This window comes from Leptinotarsa decemlineata, unplaced genomic scaffold, assembly GCF_025532065.1.
Source record: "Leptinotarsa decemlineata unplaced genomic scaffold, Ldec_3_MD MMD2_P_RNA_scaffold_5, whole genome shotgun sequence".
Taxonomy (NCBI): domain Eukaryota; kingdom Metazoa; phylum Arthropoda; class Insecta; order Coleoptera; family Chrysomelidae; genus Leptinotarsa; species Leptinotarsa decemlineata.
In genome coordinates, this window is record NW_027412532.1 from 9,460,241 (window position 1) to 9,479,759 (window position 19,519).

At 33.8% G+C, this 19,519-nt stretch overlaps 1 protein-coding gene across 8 annotated transcripts in view; it reads left to right on the forward strand.

Annotated features, from left to right (window-relative positions):
* rols (zinc-RING finger and ankyrin repeat domain-containing protein rolling pebbles) overlaps positions 1–19,519 on the forward strand; it is a 439,138-nt gene that overhangs the window by 330,543 nt on the left and 89,076 nt on the right. The gene's annotated exons all lie outside the window — the stretch shown is intronic.

Consider the following 19,519-nt stretch of genomic DNA (forward strand, 5'->3'; position numbering starts at 1 on the left):
ATATTCAAATGAAATAATTTATACGTACCTAGATATTCTACTTTGAAAAAGGAAATTTATCTTTATTACTCAATAATTAAGGCAACATATAAATTATACTTCAATACCACCTCCACAAGCCATATAAACAACAGTTGTTTTATTATTCATTTATATAGAGGAAGATTATAGTTAAGTGCACAAAATGTCACAGAATATCTCGGAACTCGGAACAAAAGTAAACAGAACAGCACGCCTCTGAAATATGTCATCTTTGTTTGTCTCATACAGGTAACAGATTCATTGTCCTTTATTAGCTATAACCGATGTTGCCAAATGGTGAAATAGAAACGAATCCCTTTAAATGTTGAATGCATTATTTCATTCCTCTTCTTTAAGTATTTAAATAATTTTTAAAAGAAAAAGGTTGAAATGATAAGTTTAAAATGCGTTGTTTTAGAGCTTTTTTATGAAAACTACCTGATTTTCGTCAGGAGGAACATTCCCCATTGTGAGAAAGTTGCCTATTCCAGAATAATACTTTCGAATGATATCAGTCACTAACTTATAGATTCAAAGGGTTATATTTTCAGGAGAATTAAATTATTGGGAATTTTTTTGTCTTTCCACTTCCCATTTATTCAAAAATAGAGGAAACTTTCGTAGGAAGTTACAAATAAAAAAATATGTGTAGGTCATGCAAATAAATTACTTTCAGGTACCGATCTCAAAAAAGACCTTTTGAAACAACTACTTTCAAATGAACATAAAATTACAGAATAACTTCAGCAGAACTAATCATTATAATTATACTAACCATAAATGTAAGAACGATATTTCAATATGACTCAAAAGTAATGTGGAAAACTACTAATCACTCACTAAAAACTGCAAAAAATACAATCTGCACCATGGAAATGTATCTGTAATAATCTCTGGACTTTTGAAAGAACATTGCACCGCACCACGTGAAAATATGATGAAAAAAAGTGAAAATTTCAAGAAGCCCAAACATTTAAACGATGTTTTTAACAATTTGATACCGTTAATCATACCAAGCTGAATTGTCTACAAAAAATATGGATGCTAGAAAAATAACACATACATTCTTCAAGACCTGTCTCTGAAATGCTAGTCACAGTGTGTGAATCGAAGAGCACATTTGTAATGAGATTATAATAACCTGTGTACTTCAAGAAACCATTTTGGGGCCATTCTCTTTTCAATGTACATCACTGACCTGTTTTAGGTGTTGAAAAGTTACAAAATTATTTCTCTTGCAGACGACACTACCACATTTCATCAAGACAAAAACTGGTTGGACTCAAAAATCAAAATTGACAATGAGAATATTCTAATCAACTCTAATAACACCTTCTCTGTACCATTCAGTAGTCGTGAATAATTGTTTTTCTCGATTTTGAATTGAAATTAAGAGTCAGTTCAACCCTGTTAAATACCAGAAAGTAACTTCAAAATTATCGTCTGGAAAAACTGAGATGCATCTATTTCAGATTTAGACATGTTTCTTCGATCCTAAATGGACAACTGAAATAATCGTCTAGCACAGTTTGGTAGGAAGCCTTTCAAACTATGGAATTGTAGTTTGAGGAGGCGTTACAAAAGTTCACTACATAAAATGGTTGATAGATATTACACTGAAAAATGTAACTCAGAAACAATAATGTTTGATAGCAAAAAAACTTGCTGACTCCCTAATTTTATCAAAAAATTGGCCCCTCCAATTTTCAATGGATCTAGATTACTTATGTGAACAAAATGTGCAGAAGTGCTATGCCCCCATTATCAAAAAAGTGCCCATTCTCACCAGTGTGTAGTTTTTTATTACAAATACCTTGGAAAACTAAAACAGTCGATTAATTCCGAAATTGTTAATGACTAAATTTTTCATCTTACGTTGGAGGCTAAGCAATTTCTTCTACAGCTTTCTCCTCTGCCTTCCTGTACGCTTCTACAATAATTATAACATGATTTTTCACACATCCGACAGTGAAAGAAATAAGCAATTCCCGGTAGCCCGAGGCTGCTGAAAAGAGTTACAGTTTTATAGCTCTCTGTACCCGTTTTCAGTACATTAACTCCCATTGGAATATAAAGAAAAGAAATAAATATCATTTCGTCGTGACTCTAACTCACTTTCATGCCGATATAAACATGTTATTCACAAATCATCAATAACGCCGGATCGATTCTTACTGCACAATTAGTTTCAATCAAAATACGGCTCCGGGTGATTCTGAAAAATGTGATGATGAGTTGCGAAGCAGAGACACTTCTTCGTGTCTCGACTGAAGGGTAATTACTTTCGAAACGTTGAAATTGGATGCATTTGAAATTCATACTATGGCTTGGGGTCATGGTGAAGCTGATTTGAAAAGAACGTGTTTGAATTAAATCGAATAACCTGGACAGCAAAACTTATGCACTACTCTAACCTCCATTCTCCATTCAACCGGCGAAACCTATCAACAAAAACAACAGAAGAAAAAACTCATGAGAAAAAAAATTGTAAATGATTGTCAAATGTTCAGTAATTAGTTTCGCACGATGATAAAAGGACCAAGGTATTGCTCCTAATGCAGGTAAAGTGAAAACTGAAAAATGGTAAATAGCCCAAATGATTTTGAGCTAGTGGCTGTAGGAAAGCAGAGCCAATTTATTCAAGGACAAAACACAAGCACTATAAAAAAATCCTTGAAGCGCTGTAGGGGCGGTTTATTCCACAAGGAGTTCACACCGAGTTGAACCTCAAAAGGATGAACAGCCACAGTCCGTCGCGTATTTCTGATATGTACCGCTCTTGGTGGAAATAAATGTGCCAAGTGACTTGAACAACACTTCCCGTGAAAGTTTCTACAGGGTGTTTCACGACGAGCGTTCGTCAGGAATATATGGAGAACGATTCAAAATAAAAACTTGAAATTTTGTGGTAGTGGGTTTTACAAAATGGCCTTCTCAACTAAAATATTTTCAACTTCCAGTCTCTTTTCGTTATACCGGAAGACGAGGGCAACTTCCTTATTTCAAATGGAACACCCTGTATTTCATTACATTTTTTAATTTCTCAGCACATTTAAGGCCCACTTTATATAGCAACGTATATACCCAAATTTGTTAGTTTTCGAGATATTAATTTTTTCTGAAAAATTTGACAGGTACAGCACCACTCCGAAAAAATTATAACTCACAGACAATAACAGTTGAAAATGTGAAATTTCACGAAGTCACACCTTAAGCATCAAGTCATGAATAGGTCAATCGAATTTTCGAAAATAATTTACAGGGTGGTCCAAATTTCCACCTAAAACATAACATCGATAAAACTGATGAAAGACAATTTTTTCAAATGGAAACAATACACTTTTCTATTATTTTTGGATTCTACAATAAAAAAGATATCAAGTTCATGAAGAATGTCCTATACCTAAAATACACCAGATTTTACTTTAATTTTAGAATTTAACTTAATTTCTTTAAATTCGAATAATATTGTGGTTCATTTCAACAGATGTTCAAAGACATTGCTGGTTTGTTCTAAACAAGAATATATTCTTTTTTGCATACCACTATTTGTAACTTTCAGTATGGAGTCAGGAATTAATTTATTGAAAGCTACCAGAACCCTTCGTTTCATGTTTCACTGACAGGATCCCCACAATCTTTTTCTTTGATATATCCCCAGATGAAGAAGTTCAGTAGCCTCAGTTCTGGAGAGCGAGGAAAAAATTTAAATGGCCCATTGTAGCAAAACCACTGATTTTGAACATCCCATTCAACAAACCAGCAACGGTATCAGTACTATGTGCAGGAGGAGCTCCATCCATCTGATACCGTAACTTGAATCGGTATTGTTCAGAAACATGACATATGGATTCACTAACCACTTTTCTAATTATATGCGGATATCTATCGCTTTTCAAATTCTCTTCATAAAGATATAAACATAAAATTCGGTCTTCCTTTATAGCGCAAAAAACATTAAAACTACATGAATCATGGAAGTTACGCTGGCGAACGAGCTTTGGATTTTCTGCTGCCCAAAAATGACTATTATATCGGTTGTACATACCAATCTTGGCAAATTTGGCATCATCTGTCCTTATCATGGTCTTCATGAACTCAGGGTCCTCCTGTATCTTGATAAGAAACCATTCGCTGAATTTCACTCGTGCAGGTAAGTCGTGAGGTTTCAGATTTTGAACCTGGTGATTTTTATAGGGACGCCACTTATGTTTGATTAAAATCCGGTTTATTGACGAACATGAAATTCTAAGTGACTTTTTTGCGTCTTTCAACGAATTTTTTGAAATAGGCCAAAACTACAAATTTGATGTACTCATTGTTTACGAGTATTTTTTTTTGTTGATGACAGACGAAAAAGATTCGAAATCACGGCAGTTTCTTAGAAATCTTTTCAGAATATTTTTATTGGGTCTGTGTAGATTTGGAAATATTTCTGCAGAAACACGACAAGTTATGTCCATTATCTTATTGCATTCACCATAAATGATTATTATATTCGAGAAATCTTCATTAGAATATCCCAAAAGAGACAGTTTGCACACAAATAGAAAACTACGAAATACACGTCAATTATATCGCATCAAATTTTGACATATCTGTTCTAACTTCATTTGTTTTCAAAGCTTTCTTGGTTTGGTATTGCTTCGAATCATTTACATTTCAAATATTTCCCAAAATCGGATATATCTTGCCAGGGACGTACTTTAGATATAAGACATTTTTCATGAATTTGATATCTTTTTTTTCGTAGTATCCAAGAGTAATAGAATAGTGTATTGTTTCCATTTGAAAAAATCGTTTTTCATCAGTTTTCTCGATGTTATATTTTAGGTGGAAATTTCGACCACCCTATAAATTATTTTCGAAAATTCGATGGACCTGTTCATTACTTGATGCTTAAGGTGTGATTCGGCGAAATTTCACATTTTCAACTATTACTGTCTATGAGTTATTATTTTTTCGGAGTGGTGCTGTAACTGTCAAATTTTTCAGAAAAAAATTAATATCTCGAAAACTAACAAATTTGGGTATAGGCATTGTTATTCAAAGAGGGCCTGAAATGGTCTGGATGTTCCAGCACATTTCAGATGTTCCATTTGAAATAAGGAAGTTGCCCTCAACTTCCGGTATAACGGAAAGAGACCGGAAGTTGAAAATATCTTAGTTGAGAAAGCCATTCTGTAAAACCCACTATCACAAAATTTCAAGTTTTTATTTTGAATCGTTCTCCATATATTCCTAACGAACTCTCGTCATGAAAGACCCTGTATAGAAGAGAGACAAACCTTTCTTCGATGTTCCAGACTATCAAGGTTCTGAATGGAATCCAGCAGCTTCAAGATTTGCTTTGGGGGCGGAGCTCGATACATGAGAACAATACTTCAAAGAAGGTCTGATCTGAGCTTTATAAAGCATCAACAGCTGCTGAGGTATGTACAGTTTTTTGGTTCGAAACAGTGTTCCAAGCTTTTGAAAAGCAGCCTTTGCAATTCCAGCTACATGATTGTGCCAAAACATCGATGTCCATTTCAACCTCCAACAAAGTTATTGAAGCAGAAAGCGGAATTGTCTGTCCTGGCATTATTATATCCGGCCCGGGACATTTAACTTTTTGGTGAAAACCGATGCCTGGTTTTTTGTGGCATTGAATTGAATCTGGTTACTTTTACCCCAATTCGAAATCACTTCTAGATCCTCATTCAGATATGCAACCTCTTGCTGCCGGTGAAGATATACATCCACGGCAGATGTTCTGTAATCCAAATTGAATAACGAGACAAGTTTGCTGTGTGTGCATCACAAAATAGGGTTAGGTTCTTCAAACGAATGAGAACTTGTTTCGAACTTGTAAAATATGAATCAAGATTTCTGGTATGGAAGTTCGTTCAATAACCTGTTTAAAAGTTGGATGAAAAAACGTGCCCCAACTGTTGGTCCAGATGGGGGAAGGCGATTCACAGAATGTTTCCGTTACTACAAATACTGAAATTCTTGTTTCCAACATGGTAATAATTGAAACCATTTTTGTTGCTTCTTTAAAACTTCTACGTTTGGCCTTACTCATTAAAATATTTTTCCAACAATAAAATCATATACGATAATTAGTTCAACTGCATTCAGAACGTATGGCATTCGCACAGCATATGACTGTGAATAATTAGGTGAGTCGTAAAACAACAGCAATAAAACTTTAATTTTGTGTAAAGCAATAACTTCCTGAGATTTCTGTAGTTATTGCGGTTTTTATTGTCCAGTTCACAGAGAGAGTTATCGTTATGACTTGAAATATATCGGTAAAATTGAGATTATTACCGAGTCATTGAGGTGCGATTGAAAAAGTAATTCGGCCATCCAGATGCTCAACAGACTTGAACATTGGGCGACTGCGAAAAGCAGTATTCGTGGAAAAATGTAGACGCGAACGACTCCTTATTGATTGTAACAGTTGCACTTAAAAGTTCATAGGCTAACATAGAAAAAAAATCATAAAATTTGATTTGATTATTCAATATAGTTGTTTTCGACAGTGATACAAAGATTATAGCGGCCACAAAATTTCTGGATACAATTTTTATAATACGATTTGTCTTTGAGTCTCAAAATGGGCCTTAGGTCTGAGATTTTATCATTGTTTTCATTGATGTGTGACTTTTTTTCTCCAAATGGTGCCGTTTTTCTGCGATTTCGTTCTTTAAACGCTTCAATAACGCTATGTAATAGTCGCTGTTTTCCCTTTTCTAGATAGTCTATGCATATTATACCATGCGCATTTCAAAATACTGGTACCAAAACCTTGCCAACCGACTGTTGCGTTTCTGTACGCTTTGGACCATGGAACCATATTTCATCCATTGACACATATCGATGCAATAAATTGGGTTTTTCAGGGTTGAACAACGTCGAGCACGCCTCAGAATCATCGTTGTTGTTTTTTGGTCGATTATGAGCTCGCACGGCACCCTCCTTGAACAGAGCTTTCGCACACCCAAATATGCATACACAATATGTCCAACACGTTCCATTGATATCTTCAGAACCTCAGTTATGTCGATCAACTTTACTTCGCCCTCATCAAAAATTATTTTGTGGACTTTTTTGATGTTCTCGTCGGTAACAGCCTCTTTGGGTTGCATCGTTTTCGGTGTTTATTTCACCTCATTCAAACTTAGTAAACCACTTCTCAACGGTTGATTTTCTTGATGTAAAATTCAATTAATGTTTATCAAAGCAAGCCTTGTCTTCAATGGGTTTTTTTGGCCACAAACCAATGCTTTATTAACACACAAAAATATATTTCGTCCATTTTCTTGAAACTAACAAAAGTTGCTTCACTCAAAATGTTCTATCCCACAGACTAATAGTCCAACAGCTGGAAAATTTATAAGGTTAAGGTTAACTAATAATCATATGGATTTGATACTGATATTACCATCTATGTGTAAGCCTACGAAATAGTGGGCTCATCTAGTATTATTTTAGGACCGATGGCCATTAGTTTAACTAGATATTTCTCAACGTTACGCCGTCTCGCGTAATATTCATCTTCGTGACTACAAAGGAAGTTATTGTACTCGGTATAATGCCAACCACTAATAATGAGGAAACGTAAAAAACTTCTCAGACGAAAACTACGACTCAAGTATAAACTATTTTATTAAATCATCGCCAAAGCCGAGTCTTGAGGTATTTGAAAATACTCTTAAAACCCACATAACATTTCTACCTGTATTTGTTTTTCAATTCTGTTCTCCACATTGTGTGAGAATTATCAAGAAATATGTATTAATTGTTTCATTCACAATTGGAGTGGAAAATAAGTTGATTATAAAGCACATGATGAAAATAATGGCCGTGACAAATGATAATTGAATTATAAGTGAATATAAATTCTGAAATAATTGACCATATCTGCTTTACATTGTTTTACGAATGTAACACTCCTTTTATTCATGATCGTATACTTGTCATTGGATAATCAATTAATTCAAGAAATTACATATTACTTTCTATCATTATTCTACAGTATTGAACTCAGACCTATTGAGGGTCTTCATTTATAGAGAATCTTCATAAGAATCGAGATTCAAAATAAAAATTCCTCTCAGAGAGGAATTTAGCTGCAATGCATGATTTTTTTTTGTAGTAATGTAATGTAGTAATATCTATCTAAAGCAAGTGAAACAATATTATCGAGATTTTCATTAGTTCGGATTATGATTTGAAATTCCTGAAAGAACAAATTAAATGAAAAATCAATAATAATAATAATAAATAAAAATTAAAAGATTTCAAGATAAGTTTCTTCACGACGTTTCGATTGTTAGTTTCAACAATCGTCTTCGTGTGAGAACTGGACTATTTTTCCGAGAGATATTTATTTTTAGGTTTTTCGAGTGCTTTCACCTATCCTCTCTTCCCCCTCTCCACTTTACCGGTTTAGTGGGAGATGACCGTTTAGCGGGATTTGACCGCTTTCCTCTTGATTATGGGTTTCCATATGATGTATGCTAGCTTGGCTACTCGCTGTGTGTGTTTCTTGTGCTCGGCGATGCGGACTTTCAATTGCCTCTTAGTTTCACCTATATAGGATTTTTTGCACTCACAGGGTATCCGGTAAATGCAATTTTTGGAATATTCTGCGTTTGACAGCCTGGTTTTCGTGAGGTTGCTACGGATGGTGTTTCCGGATCTGAAGCAGGTTCAGATGTTGTACTTGGACCCAATTCTTCTCATCTTTTCCAGCTGTCTTCTAGCTAAAGTCTCCTCCATCATCACTTTGGACTAAACATTTTGATGAAGATCTTTTTTAATGCAGCCGAGTTCCTTCTCGAGTCCTTCCTTCATATTAAAGAGCTCGAAAGCACGGTCTACTAGAGTCTTGATGATTCCTCTTTTGGTAGATTGATGGTGGTTGGATTCGTGATTCAGTTACTGTCCCATGTGAGTGGGTTTAAGGTATACAGATGTTTCCCACTTAGTGTCGGTCATCTTCAACAATACGTCTGAGAATGGTAATTCGTTGTTGACTTCTTTTTCCGCTGTGAAGGTGATGCAAAGTCTTACGCTGTTGATGTGGTTCTGTAATCCTATAGTTCCATTTCAAATCATATTATATCAAAATAGACAGAGAACAAGAGATCTTGTTCTAGAAAATCTGATTTTCTATAGCTCGTTCATTATATCTAACATATTTTTTTACAATTTATATTTTGGAAGATTTGTCATGAATGTCTGTTTTCAATATAGGAAGTATCACCAACTTTGAAAAGATCTCACTTGTTAATTAGAAGATTAGCCAAGTTCCTTGTCGTACATTGATACAGCGCATATTTCTTGAGTACCTACTCCAAAAATACACAAAGTTCACCAAGGATCAAGTTTTCAAAACTGTAGACCTAGTTCAGTAGTTATTTATAGCGAAGTAATGGGAAAATGTAGTGTAATCATGTCCTCAGCTTCATAAAAACTGAATTCTAAGAGGTTCATATGTTTTGCACACTCTGTAGCGGTGATACTGCAAATTAATGATATATCTGCGTTTAATTTCCGAGAGCAATCATCCTCGTGCCAGCTTTCTCTGTCGCGTTTTTCATGCATAATTCCCGTTGAAAGCTCCATTAAGGATCCGAAATTAATTACAGATGTCCTGTGTGCGTTTTTCAGAATGCGGTTCTTAATGCGATTATGAATTTTGCAAGTCATGATAACATGCATATCTTAATGCACTTCGAGACCTTTGATATCCGAAATTAATATTGGGAAAAAAAGAATTATCGTGATGGTCATCGGGAATTCGAGTTTTCTTGGTCCAGTGCGGTGGGAATGGTCGAGATCATTTATTGTCTTTTAATATCCGTTTCAAAGTTATTTTTGTGAATCCATCATCATTAAATTTGTTGAAAGTTGCATAAATCATCAGTCTATATGAAATTCAAGAGAGATTGAAGACTATTTCATCTAAAATAATTGATATAATAGATAAGTTCCACCTAAATCTGAGGTCTTTAGGTAAATTGGTGACATATTTGGTAAACTATTGAAGTTTCCACTAGGAAATTTGTTTGTTCTATTAAATCTTGTCAGGATTACTGGGAAAACATACTTCAAGGTCCATTTTTTCATTATTCTTTGAACAATTCATTTTGATAATGAGCTATCATCGTATGTCACCCAAATTTGAAATAACGCAATCGAAAATTATGGAGAGTGAAGAGCTGTAGCGCTAGATATTTCTAAGGCCTTTGACCGTACATCGCATGAGGGTTTGTATGCCAAACATCGATGCTATGGCTTGTCATTATTTTTGTGTATGTTAAAAACAAGAATTACAGTATTTGTAGTATCGGAAACTTTCTGTGAACCGCCTTCCTCCATCTGGACCAACGGTTAAGGCATGTTTCTTCATCCAACTTTTCAACAGACTATTGAACGAACTTTCATATCAGAAATCTGGATTCATATTTCCCAAGTTCGAAACTAGTTCTCATTTCTTTGAAGAACCTAATCATTATCTTGTGATGCACACACAGGACACTTCTCTCGTCATTCCTTTAGGATTCCAGGACATCAGCTGCGGATGCACATCTACACCAGCAGTAGGAGGTTGAATATCTTAATGAGGATCTAGAAGTAATTTCGAATTGGTGTGAAAGTGACCAGGTTCGATTCAATGCCACGAAAACCCAGGCATCGGTTTTCTCCAAAAAGATGAATCTCTCCGAACCGGATCGAATAATGTTGTGACAGACAATTCCGCTTCCTGATTCGATAAGTTTGCTGGGGGTTAAAATGGAAACCAATATTGGTTTCCATATGTGCCAAGACATATGTCTTGGCACAATCATATCGTTGAAATTGCAAAGGCTGCTTCTCAGAAGCTTAGAGCACTGTTTGTTCGGTATTCACCTGTTCTTGTATGTGCGTTCCGGTATGGTTATTATTGTTATTATTGTTAACATTTCATCATTGGTAACACCGGCTTTATACGCACGCGCGGAGGTCGGAGGGACAATCGTGAATGGAAAACTAGCAAGCAAGACGTGTGTTCCGCTAAATGTTTTGTGAAGTGAAAATTATAAATATCTACCGCCAAAAACAGCATCCTTCAAGATTCCTTCATGATCGCTGCCGGGGTACCCCCAGATGGCAAAGATATTTTTCGGAAATAAATAAGGTTGGTGTCGTCCATCATTAATTTCTGAATTGTCTCTTCCTTAAATATCCAACAATCGGCCCACATACGGTGAATACAGTCCTCATCGAACACTGTTTCGAACCAGAAAACTGTACACACTCCAGCAATTTTTGATGCTTTATAAAGCTTAGATCAGAGCTTTTTCGGAGTATGGTTTTCATGTATGGAGCTCCACCCCTAAGCATACCCTCAAGCTGCTGTATTATATCCAGAAAAGAGCCATCCGCCTGATTTGAAGACATGTACCAAAAGCTGTACATATCAGAAATACGCAACGGAGTGTGTCTCCTCATCGATTTGAGGTTCAACTCAGTTCACCTCGTATTTCACTGTTTAAGAACTCTTCAATTTGAAGAACTGCATTTATGTGGTATGAACTTCCTGAGAACGTTTTTTCAAATGAATTCATTCTCCATCGATTTAAATCCACCACTTTTAGAGCGCCTTAAAAAATTCCTCCAGTGCTTGTGTTTTGTCCTTAACAAGATAGAAAAGCATATTGTGTACTCTATAGCTAACTCCTTTAACCGATTGTAGCACACTGGATATATTTTCTTTGGGTATCTCATCTTTATGATCGATTCATGAATATCAAAGATGTTCGTCCTTTATCTTTCACAACAGCTACAAAATAACTAGTTGAAACTAGAGTCATAAAACACAGCTTTCGTAAGTATTACGAAGTAATACTTAGGCTTTTCTTTTAAGGGCAGTTGAGTTCAGCAATGCATTCGTTGTTTAGCCTAGCACCATTAATACATTTTATAGTGGGTCGAAACAGTGCTGTCTAGTGGTTGCCATTAATAAGGCGAGAGGTTAACAACGTTTTCTATGTTGACTGTCGAAAATAATATCTGGACAGTCCATTAGACATCTTCACATTTCGTTCTGTAGACATTTGTCAAAAAACATACATATTTTCAATCGATGCGTGTTTCGAGAGTTTTTTTAGGTTTTGATAACGTTAACGAATTATTTTTCGAAACGTCAGAAAACATGAAAAAGTTAGGTATAAACAATCTAATGTTTCCTGATTTATTTCGTTTGAAGGCAAAATTTATAAATACGATAAGTTACTGACTAATTAGGCTCCCCAAAGTTCTGCTTGAAAATGGTTTAATAAACCGAAACTGGTTGTAACAAATAAAAATCTTAGTAGAAATTCAAAGTTTATTATATTTATCTTATATTGGCAATACTGGATATTTACTTGAAAATGGTTTAATAAACGTAACCAGTCGTAATAAATACAAATTTTAGTAGAAATTAGATAAAAAAGTTATTTTCTTTATTCTATATTCAATATGAAGTTTTACAAAATAAATAGGTTCTCAGTCGAACAAGTCTTCAAAGTTCTATATTACACAGTGTATTTTCTGAATGAACTTTTCAATTCCAGAACATTGAATACTTTTTTCCCCAAAAGCCTCAAACACTTCTGTAGATTTATTTGTGTAAATCGCTGAAAAGACCAAAATAATGAAAGCCATCAGTGAAAAACAAAACTCTTAGAAAATGTTGATACTTTTCTTGCTTTATTTACTTCAATATTTCTTATTCAAAGCGTAAAGACCTTTACCAGACAGCAAACAAGATGGAACTCCTTTTTAATGACTGCACTATTAATCAATCTCACAGAATGTTTATATCACTTTGTATAGGTAAATATCATGATAATCTTCTCAAGCCAATATTTCATTCCGGCACAATTCTATCACCCAATTAGGATATGCTCATTCACGCCACTGGTGAGTACTTGTACTCACCAATTTAGTATTCAATCCATTCCCTTTGTTATGCAACATCCATTGACATGGAGTTTCGTGATACTTCTTTCACTCATGGAATAATGCCATTAAATTAGTGTTATTGTTATGTCCAAAAATGTAAATTGAAGATTAACGGTATAAGAGCCTCCTACAAAAATGGTCAAAAATGTCACGAGCTGCACTTTTCATTTGTGACTGTGCAGTATTGATAACGAAGCGTACATTCACTGCCCTACTAATAATCGCGATGTAACGGTATTTTGGAAAAAAAATTACAATGACAAAATAATTGAAAATGACTGGCGAAGATTGATGGATTGAGTAAGATTGATGCGTAATGAACATAATTACAATAAATATAGTTTATGAAACTAAAAAACTCACTTTTAAAGAACATCGAACTAAAAAGTTAAAAATATTTTTTTATAAATAAGTTTGAAACAATAACGAACGACAAATACTAGTATTATTGTGAAAAAAGCGACAGGCGCCTGACATACAAACAAATATGGCACAAAGCGCCCACGCTTTTTTGATGTTCTTCAAAAGCGTGTTTTTTAGTTTTTTAAACTATATTTATTTTGCATTTTTTAGTTTCGTATGCTATAAAAGCGTGTTTTTAGTCTTTTTGCACTATATTTCTTTTATCTAAACTTTGGGATCAATCAGCCGCATATTGTTTAGAAAAATGACCATTGATATTTTTGTACAGCGCCATCTGTTCGCGAATAGATCAAACAATAATGTCGGTGATTCTGTCAAATACAGATCCCGAGCTTGATAGGTACAAACGGACATACATACATACATACATAGAGGTGAAGCTAATATAAATCTTGGAAAAAAAATGTGTATTTCAGGGGGTGTTTTTCACAACTGACAAAATTGATAATACGTTATAAATATATGCAGTATTGAATAGTCAAATAAAATAAGTTATTCATTATTCCAATCGTTGTGAATATTGAAAAACAATAATAGTATATTATGCAACGATCATGTAATGATGGTTATTAAGACACGAGCATTAACCGGGATACGAAACGAGCCGAAGGCGAATTTTGTATGGTATATGCGAGTGTATTAATAACCATTACATGAGAGTTGCATACGCTATTTTTTCTAAACCCGATAAATAATGAAAAACTATAAATATTATATTTGTATTGAACACATTTACAGTAATTAACTCAAATTTTTTAAAAAAAAACACAAACTTAATTGTATTATCATGGATATATGAAAACTATAAAGATTCTAATCATATTTATATTGAATATAGTAATTAATCTGATCTTTTAAAAATATTGGAGTCTATGGTTAGAATCTAGGACAAACAAAGGAACAGGATACTTAATTGAAAAATTATGGGTTTCTATTGGTTGATAATCTGTATCGTTATGAAAAATCTGTATCATAATGGATATCATTATGAAACGGATTATGGTCATATAAGTGTATTGTTAGAGTATGGATGTAGAAAAACATCTATTTCAGATTTTAAACTTGCATCCTATTGAGGGTTGAGGGATCCTAACCTTTAAAATGGAAAAACATGACAGTGTCATGTTGAATGACCTAACCTGACTAGCTATATGAATCTGTTGTCTGTTTCCTGTGGCACATGATCAAAGTCCCGGGCCTAAGAAAGAAAACGCGTTTTTTTATTCAAAATTGGCTTTATCCATCAATGTAATCTTCATCAAGAGCCGCTCTAACATTTCAATACAACTTTTGTGGAACGATTTATCTTTTGCTCCGAAATAGGCCTCAGTTTAGCAATGATTTCTTCTTTCACGCGAAATTTCTTAGCGATGAGTATTTTTTGGGGTCTACGAACAATAAGTAGTCACTGGGAGCCAAATCTGGCGAATAAGGTGGCAACATGTGGCAAGGGTCAGAAATCTACCTAGATATATAAGGGTGATGCAGTTGTTCGATAACGAAAAAACATTCGCCTACAAATACAAGACAGTAAATGTTGCCAGATCTTGAACGTCTACACATAATAAAAAAAGTTATGATATTCTGAACAGCCATATGCGGTAATTTCTTCGCAATTTCGGCCTTCAAATACTCCAATAACGCTATATAATATTCACTTTTGATGGTTTTTACACTTCTCAACATAGTCGATGAACATTACGCCATACACATCCCAAAATATCTGGCAAATTGCCGAAAAGGCAGAGCCATAAGAAGAAGAAGAAGACATCCCAAAATACCTAGGCCATAACCTTTCCAGCCGATTATTGTGCTTTCGTGCGCTTTGGACGAGGTTCACCAGTTGCTCTCCATTCAGATGACGAAACATTTGATTCTGGAATGAAGTGATAGATCCATGTTTCATCCCTTGTCACATATCGATGCAAAAATTCCAGTTTGTTTCGTTTGAATATGACCATGCAACCACTGCTCAGAATCATCAAGACATTCTTGTTTTTTGTCAACAGCGAACTGGCGCAGCACATGTTCATGTAATATAAAGCCAACACGTTCTTTAATATCTTTACAATGTCAGCTAACTCACACATCTTCACTTTCCTATCATTCAAAACGATTTATTTTTATTTTCTGGTGTTACTGCCTCATTTGGACGTCCACTGCGTTCTGCATTATCGATGTCTCTACGACCACGTTTGAAGTCAACAAACCAACGTTGAATTGTATTTTCTGATGCAGCGTTGTTTTCATAACACTGTTCAAGCCATTGCTTCGCTTGAACGGTATCTTTTTTCCATCCCATCCCATAAAATCAAAACACGAAATTGTTTTTGATCCAATGTTTTGAAAATAACAAAAGTAGTGTCACTCTTCGTATAATAACTCACAAACTTTCGAAAGCTTTCTTTTGAAGGTTAGTGCTAACTGAAAAAGTGATGAATGCAATAAGACTAGCGCTTTCTGTCTGTTAGTTAGTTAAAAAGTTCTCGACCGTTTTATCAATTCAATATAATTCTTATTGCCTGGTTTTGCTATTTTTATAGTGTAGCAAATTACACAGATACAAGTTTAACAATATTCAAAGTGTGGTCGTAGAATGGTTCCATAGAATATTATTTTCGAATCATTCCTAGGTGCCAAGAAACTCTTGAGATTTTTTTCGGGTTTTTATTTTTTATATACATGGGTATTGAAATTAGGTGAATTATTCAACATTAATCCAAACTACTATACCTATTCTTATATCTACATGGTATTGTAACAATCATTGGTGTAGTTTTGGATATGTTAAGTTTTAGTTTGTTCATTACTGAATACTGACATATTTCAACAAAAGTGAAGCATTCATCTATTCAACAGAGAATTTCAGATTCTTAATGCATATACTCACATGACTATCGTCAACGAATCAATGTGAATAATGGTGCTGTATATCATTTATATAAACTAGAAACAACAAAGGTCCCAGAATAGTCCCCTGTGATATTTCAAAACTCACATTCAATTTAGATGAATACTCATTGTTTATTTTCATAACTTGTTTCCTATCTAACAGATATTTACTGGGCCAAATTCATACTTTACCAAGACAGACATCATGCACGAAGTCATCAAGAACATCAACATAATAATAATAAACCGCATATAGACCAAAGAAAAACTTTCAGATCCATTTTTTGATTCTCTTCAGTAAAATTCCAGATGAAAAGCATCACTCCATATTTATGTTACAAGATTTAATACGAATGTGAAGAAAACGGCAACACAGACAAGAACAATTCTTGTTTCTCACTGCGGAGGTGGGCTTTGAATTGGTGAATAATTTCATCTCAATCTTTTTCATTTCGTGTTGTCTAAAGTTCTTTTCTCTTTCTACTCTATGCACCGGATTTAAATATTCCACCTCATTTCCAATTGGACATAGCTTCCGGATCTTTCAGACCCAAAAATTTCCCACAAAGATTTAATCGTTCGATCAATGAATAGTTATTAGGAACTAATTAGAAACTTATTTTAATCAACAAAAGCATTGAGTTTTGCTACAGAAAACATAATGGCGTTGGCATAGATATGAATTTTATGATTGTAATGGTCGTTAATGACACTTAATCAGAATGAAAAGCGTGTATTTATCAAGCACAGGTGTTCTAGTCGATATGTTAATTTGGTTTATGGACAAAGGTTTCTAGTTTTGTTTTTAAATAGTTGTTCGGTGGGATTTGATCCAGGACAATTATTTAATTGATTTATTATTGATTGATCAGGAGTCATTAATGTAAATGTGTAATGAGAGTAGCATTTTTTGTGTTTTGTAAATATCTTCGTCTCAGTTTTCAAGGAGTTTCGTAAATAAATAAAATTGTAGTCAATTTATGTCATACAGCTAATGCATGGATTTCTAGTGAGCAGTGAAAAAGTATTGAGTCTGTTGAATTGAATAATATCGCATAATTGTGAAAAGTCGACAGTAACTTTCTGGTTATCTACGAGAAAAAATGCGAAATTCTTTATTATATTTCTTATTTTTGGAGAAGCCAAGCTGATTATACATAGTTTCCAAAATTTTTCACCCCGATTAGCTAATACGTAAATTCACTATAATTTACACAAAGAAAAATATGTTGTTTATTTTGCCTCAGCTACAACATAAAGAAAGTTAGTTTTTTCAACATTCAAGGAAATTCTTCTAAAGACATCTTTGTAAAAAACGGATTATTCTTTCTAAGAAAAGAAATAAAGTTCTATTGTGAAAAAAAAAGTCAATCTGTACTCTACTGATCTCAAGGAAACGTTTCATTAAAAGACTGATGAAGAGTGAAAGTATAGTGAGGAGATTCCCAATCTTGTTAAAATGTTAACCTATTCCCTAATTGGCCGATACTTGATGAAAATCCATATTGAAACTAATTATTACAGTTTGTTGTATGAATTTCACTATAAAGGGTTTTACAAAAACCGCGACACGTGTTTCAAGCGTAGACAAGTTGTGAAAGCTTGTGAAAGCTATTGTATATCGAAACACGTGTCGCGATTTTTGTAAACCCCTTCATAGTGAAAATCATACAATGAACTGTATTATTTAGTTAACCTATTCTCATTTCGATGACCACTGTCTTCAAGTATGGCAATCAATGTCTTTCAACAACAGCAAGTATATTCATTCTATAAGATTTCCTTCTGATAATAAAGCTGGAATAAATTGTTTTTAGATACATCAATATTCATTTTACGTTAGTTGAACGTACCACACAAGCTTTTAAGCTAGCAGAATCACTTTGGATATTCACATTTATTTTCTGGTCATAATTGTATTCTCGAATGAAGAACACATTTTTTTTTCTGCTAGCTCAACATGGGTCATAGGAGCTTTAAAAAATGGCAAAATCCTATAAATACTACGCTTATTGAATAGATATTTTGGAAGAATTGACTATTAAAAGACTTAGAATTTCGCGAATTATTCAATGATCGGACCGTCTATCAATAAAGTTGCGTTCCAACAACAGTTGAAACGCAACGCAACAGAGAAATTTTGCTTTCAATATCTCATTTCATTCACTTTTATAGCCATTTTCATTTATTTTTCTACTACGTGAAAAAATAAAGTATTAACATTAAATTGTTCAAACAATTACGTTCTAATTATTATTATTTTCTGGCAAAAGTGAGTAGTCTCATTCAATGATTAGAATCCAAAAAATGATAGTTATCTCATAATTAGGTTAGACCTATATGAGAATAAATAAATAAATAAATAAACATGAAATTTGTTCAGTATTTTGAGCAATGAAAATGAAAAGTTCCAAAATATATTCATCAATGGGACTCTTTGGGAAAAAAGTTGAAGGTTTTATTTACGATTTGAATAAAAAATTAAATTTATTTACTTTTCTTTTCAGGATAATTACTAAAAAAATTCCAGGCTTCAATTAAAAATCGTATGTCAATATTCAACAGGAAAAACAGTTGATTACTAAAAACATAATCAAGAGGAAAATTGCGATAATGATAATTCATCAGCGCATTATTGTTATTGAAATATCCAGCAAGTACCTATTTTTTTTTCAGTCCATAGTATTTCCATTTTCACTTATTTTCTCCAGTCAATTAAAACTACAAATAATGGCGATACAGTTCCGAGATTTCACACAAAACTATGTTTTCAGTAAGTTTTCCAATCCTCAAGAATGTTTCACAAAGAATGTAGTAGTTTTCTGAGTAATTCGTAAAACACGATCCCTTTACCACTTTTTTTGAATTGTTTATAATGGCATTGATTCCTTCCTCATATCAACTCTTGGATATCTGCAGAAGTATTTAGGTATATTCAAGGGATATTCATTTTATTCAAGTGAATTGCTTATAACGACAATAATTAAATCGATCAACCCATACCACGTATTTCTAAATCCTGTAGTTAACCTAAACAATATTATCTACATTCATGTTGACAGTCGGGTCGTTTACTTTGCAAACCTTTTGCAGTTCTTCAATATTCATACATGTTTATTGATCGAATCAGTTGCACAACTACCAATGTGCTAGAAATTTCACGTTATTAGGTAAGACCTCGTTAATCTTTAGCTCG